This window comes from Propithecus coquereli, unplaced genomic scaffold, assembly GCF_000956105.1.
Source record: "Propithecus coquereli isolate 6110/MARCELLA unplaced genomic scaffold, Pcoq_1.0 Scaffold188, whole genome shotgun sequence".
Taxonomy (NCBI): Eukaryota; Metazoa; Chordata; class Mammalia; order Primates; family Indriidae; genus Propithecus; species Propithecus coquereli.
The window spans coordinates 4,904,381-4,910,378 of NW_012143634.1; the positions used below are offsets into that span (position 1 = coordinate 4,904,381).

General features: G+C 40.4%; 1 pseudogene; it reads right to left on the reverse strand.

Moving 5' to 3' along the window:
- The window catches only part of LOC105809038, a 19,960-nt pseudogene extending 15,076 nt beyond the window's left edge, over positions 1-4,884 (reverse strand).
- Between the last annotated feature and the right edge of the window lie 1,114 nt (positions 4,885-5,998).

The window sequence follows — 5,998 nt, forward strand, 5'->3', positions numbered from 1 at the left end:
CACCTCTGGGATGATGTCCATCATCCTCATATGTTTCTCCATTGTAATTGGTGCCATCTTTTCTGACTTGGATCAAAATCCACCAGTTCTACTTGATCCATTTCATCAATCCCTTCTACTTCCTTCCTCTTGGATGGAGTTTTTGCAGCAGAGTTTATCAGGAGAAAGAAAGCCATTCTCAGGAAAGTTTACCTTAAATTCGATGATTAGGTGACCCTTTTCATATGGTCTACGATAAATTGGCATGCCTTCATTTAGCACACGCTTGGTATCTCCATGCTTGACAATCTGACCTGGATGAGAGGTGATGACTATGGTTCGGTTGTCAAGAGTAGCTATTGGCTTTTGGAAGCCACACAATCCTTCAACCAGCTGTATGTCCACATATATGAAAAGGTCTTCCCCTCATCGGGTAAAAACAGCGTGGCCCTTCTAATCTAACACAACGATAATATCTCCTGGCTTCAATCCTTTTTCTTGGTCTCCTTCACCATGGAATGCTATCTTTTGGCCACCCTTCATGCCTTTGTTAATGTGAACTTCCAGAATCTTCTTCTCTAGAAATCTTCCTTCCATTGCAGCTTTTACATCTATCTTTAGGACTGGCCCCTTCCCCATGGCCCTGGCACTCCATGCACGCAGGCTTGGAGTGCTGAACCATTCCAGGTCCTATCTGATGAATTCTTATTTGCCCTCTAGGACCTCGGCAACTGGGACAGCATTCCACTGCTCCTTTCTTACCACTTTGGCCTTCACATTTGTCACAAATCACATTCTTTTGCAGAGCCAGTTTTCTTGTTGCACGATTTTATAAATCTAAGGTTCCTAAGGGCTGATGTACAACATATTTACTTCCCCTTTCTGCATCCTTCCTCCTCCTCTGAAAGATATATCAAAGATGTCCATGGGGGAGCCCAAACCACCACCTACTCCACCCTCTTTAATTGCCTGTTCTCCTTTGTCATATAATTCCCTTTTCTTGCATCAGAGAGAACTTCATAAGCTTGGGAAATCTGCTTAAACTTCTCTCCTTCCATTTGGATTCTTATCAGGGTGGTACTTCAAGACAAGTTTCCTATAAGCCTTTTCCGATTCTTCCTGAGTGTCATTGGGTTTGACCCCCAAAACATCATAGTAAGTGGTTTCTTTCACCGTTTTCTACAGCCAGGGAGCAGATTGAGGCCAATATTGGGGAGCAGGAAGGAGCGCATAGCTGTGTGCAGCTCGGGCAGCTGCCGCTCCTCCACCTCTCACCGCGCGTTCTGGGAGAGAGTATTTTTTTTTTTTTTTGAGACAGAGTCTCACTCTGTTGCCCTGGCTAGAGTGAGTGCCATGGCGTCAGCCTAGCTCACAGCAACCTCAATCTCCTGGGCTCAAGTGATCCTACTGCCCCAGCCTCCCGAGTAGCTGGGACTACAGGCATGCGCCACCATGCCCGGCTAATTTTTTCTATATATTTTTAGTTGGCCGATTAATTTCTTTCTAATTTTAGTAGAGACGGGGTCTCGCTCTTGCTGGTCTCGAACTCCTCAGCTCAAACAATCCTCCCGCCTCGGCCTCCCAGAGAGCTAGGATTACAGGCGTGAGCCACCACGCCCGGCCGAGAGTATTTTTTTAAACAATGAAAATATAATACAACACATACAGTTATTATATATAACAAGAACTATAGAAGTATTCATACTCTTTGACACAATAATTTTATTCTGGGGAATATAACCTAAAGAAGAACCCCCGCCCACACACACACACATACTACATTGAACGAAAGCATTCATGGCAGGCTATTGATAATAGCAAATTATGAAAACAACATGACATACTGCAATATAAGTGAAAACTAAGCAAAAAAATTTAATGACATGTGTGTACCATGTATAAACATGAAAATGTTCATTTAAAATAATATAAAGTGAAAAAAGCAAGAAAAATAGCAGGCACGCACTGTATGTAGGGATCAATGACCTGAATACACACTTCACAAAAGAAAGTATTCAAATGGCCAACAAGCCCATGTAAAGTTGCTCAATGTCATTAATCATCAAGGAATTGCAAATTAAAACCATAATGCAATACGACTTCACACCCACCAGAATGGCTCAAATAAAAGACAGTATCAAGTGTTGACAAGTATATAGAATAACCAGAACTTCCATACACTCCAGCTGGGAGGGTAAATTGGTACAATTGTGTTGGAAAACTGTTTGGCAGTATATATTCCACTCCTGGGCATACACCCAAGAGAAATTCATGTACGGGACTGTTCATAGCAACACTGTTCCTGATAGCCCCAAACTGAAAAGTACTCAAATGCATGTCAGCAGTAAAATGGATAAATAAATTGTGGATATTCACACAATGGAATACACAGGGGTCAGCATTTTATGGTCTACAGGCCAAATCTAGCCTGCTGCCTGTTTTTTGTAAATAAAGTTTTATTGGGACACAGCTGCAATCATTTGTTTATATATTGTCTGTGACCACTTTCACACTACAGTTGGAGAGTTGAGTAGTTGTCACAGAAATCACACAGCCCACAAGCCTAAAGTATTTACTATCTGGTCCTGTACAGAAAAAGTTTGCTGACCTGGGCCATATAGCAATGAGAATGAATGAACTACGACTACATGCAATAAATGAGTGAATCTCACAAACAGATTTTTGAGTGAAAAAAAGCCAGACCCAAAAGAGTACACGTTGTATGATTCCATTTCCATAAAGCACAAAACCAGGCAAAACGATTCTATGCTGCTAGAAGTCAGGATAGTGGTCACCCTTGGAGAGGTAGTGTCTGAAATAGGTCATGAGGGGGATTCCGGGGCAATGGTAATGTTCTGTGTGCTGTTTGTGGCCAATAACCAAGTGATGCATCTCTGATACATGTACTTTTCTGTACATATGTTAGACTTCAATTAAAGGGTAAAAAGACAATAACTGAGAGTGGAAAATTTTGAAAAAGCTATAAGCACTCAATGCACAATACTATCTTAGATTGGATTCTGGAATGAAAGATGACAGTAGTGGAAAAACCGGGGAATTCCAAAGTCTGTAGTCTAGTTAATAGTAATGTGCCAATTGTTAGTTCCTTCATTTTGACTAATGTGCCATGCACGTTGTGCAAGATGCTGACATTAGGGGAAGTGCAATGAGGGGTAGACAGGAACTCTGTACTGTCTTTACAACTTCTCTTGTAAATCTAAAGTTATTCCAAAAAAAATTTTTTTTTAATTTTAAGCTATATAGCTAGCAGCAGTTCACAAACTTGTCAATTCTTAGTTAGGGGTGCACGGACACCATTAAAAAGTTATGTGGGTTGTATCTATCAATATTTAATGTATTAGAAATTAAAACTGAGAAATTATTAAAATATGTTCATTAATTCATTTAAATAAGAATAATAAACACATTACATATTAACATAAATATATGAAAAATAACTATATTCTCCGAAACAAAAAAATTAACCAGAAGAGTGGCATCATTTTACATTTTTGCAAATCTCTCATGTCCAGCTTAATAGAAGGCAGCTGGCTTCTGTATGTGCTTCCCCCTTCGATCTGCTGTGATAGGAAACATCATGTAACCCCTGGAAAACTCCACTGTACACTTGTGGGAGAATGACAGTAAAAAAGGCAAACGATATTTTAGTATTATTATGAAAGTATTATAGTTTTAACCTCGTGAGACCCCCAAAAGGGTCTCAGAGGTCCCCAATGGTCCATGAACCACACTTTAGAACCACTGCTATAAAGAAATGGATTAAACAACAAGACTATATTTCATTAGATTCTTTGTTCTGTAAAATTGCTTAAATTAAATCATTTTTTTTAAATGTCAAAAATGAAACAGTCTCCTGCAGGAAGCTAATTAAGTATCTCTGCCAAGAGGCCAGCAGCTCCTATTCGAACTTGCGTCTCTGCATCTTGCCTGCAATAGAAAGACGCTGCTGTCCTGGTTGCCAAGGACACCCTGTCCCCACTGGAAAGCCCTGCTTACCACTCAGGGTTCCAGTGGATATCAATAGAGGTTTTTAACGCAATGCTAAGCGGCCGATGCTAAAGTCACGCATGGGAGGGAAGTGTAGAGTTCTGGAGTTTTATTCAGGGGTTCACACCAGGACTTTGAGCTTCTGGGGCTTCAGTGCACAAATGTGCCCAGGCCTGCCCACGGGGAGCTGCTGCCAACAGGGCACCACCAGGCCAGGACAGCGCAGCACCCATTAGCCTGTCCTAGCTCTGCCAGCGCTGCCGGCACCGCCTAGCCAAGTGCCACGTTCTTTCTATTCGTTCATTCTTTATATTAACTAGATTTGTTGCGAACTTTTTACTGAAATGTAACCTGCATATGGAAAAGTACACATATCATAAGATACAGCTCCATGAAATTCCACAAAGTGAGCACATCTGCATGGCCCTTACCCCAGAAGTCCCCCATGGACCCCATTTCCAGTCAAACCCCACCCACCCCCTTAGATAACCACTGTTATGACTTCTAACACCACAAATTAGTTTGGCCAGTTTCTACACTTTGCAGAAATGGAATAAACTGTACATCTTTTGTGTATGGCTTCTTTTGCTCAACGCTATCTCTGTGTGAGTAGCCATGTTGTTAGCACGTAGTTTGTTCCTTCTCATTGCTGGATAGTGAGTCCTCCATTGTGTGATATATTCATATGATACGATATTCCTATTCATATCTAGAGTATCCCGTTGTACCATTCCATTGTATGAATATACCACAATTTGTTTACTCATTCTCCTATAGATGGGCACCTGGGCTATTTCCACTTTGGGGCTATTATGAATAAGGCCGCCATGAACATTCTTCTAGAAATCTTTTCGTGGAAACATTAGCTAGTGTTAAATGTAAATTTACCATGGTCATGGTTTTAAAACAAAATCCAACACTACAGATACATACAGAAGGTTATAATGTGAAAAGCAGAAATCACCTTCCCCATCTCTGCCTCCTTTCAACTCCTTTGTTGTAAGCCCTATTAAATTTCTCATGAATCCTTCCAGAAATTTCTTAAGCATGTAAACACGCACGTACGTATAAACAAATGAGATCATTCTTTTTTTTTTTCTTGAGATCATTCTTTTTGCAGTTAAGGTTTTTTTCATTTAACAATTACCTTGGAGATTATAGGATAGGCCAGAATATGCTGAGGTAATGAAAAGCGTCCACAATCTCAGTGGTTTACAACTACACGTGTTTATTTCCCTCTCGTACTACATGGCCAGCCCAGGCAGATAAGAATATTTTGCTCACAATAGTCACTCGGAGACCCAGGTGCCATTTCAACATTTGTGTCCACAATTACTGGGCCTGGGAGAAGGGGATGTCACACACCAGCACTTAAGGTATTCACCCAGAAGGGACATAAGTTACTTCTGCTCAGATATCACTGGCCACACCTATCTTCAAAGAGGGTGGAAAAGTGTAACCCTACCCTGTGTAGGGAGGGAGAAGAGAGGCAGAACATTCGAGAACACCTTTAGTAATGACTACCACTGAGATCTTTCCACAACAGTATGCATAGATCTACCTCATTCTACCGGAGTGAAGATGTACTATCAATTGTTTAACCAATTCCTATCATTGGACAACACAGGCAGCATTACAATGAACATCCTTTTACATTTTATCTTTACCGCTTGTTTCAGTATCTCTGTAGGATAAATTCCTTGAAGTGAAACTGCTGGGTCAACGAGTATGTACATTTTTAAACTGTGCTAAATATTGCTGAATTGCTAGGTATTGTTAAACTGTCTCCTGAAGGAGCTGCCAATTTGCATGCATACCAAGAGAGGGTGAGAATATCTATTTCTACCATGTCCTGGCTCTATCTAACTTTTAATTCTCTGACCATTAGATAAACAAAAATAGTTGTTTTAATTTTCATTTTTTAACCAAGAATTCTATCTAGCATCTTATCACATATTTATTAACCAGTTATATTTCTTTATTTTGTAAACTACCTGTCCCTGACCTTTGC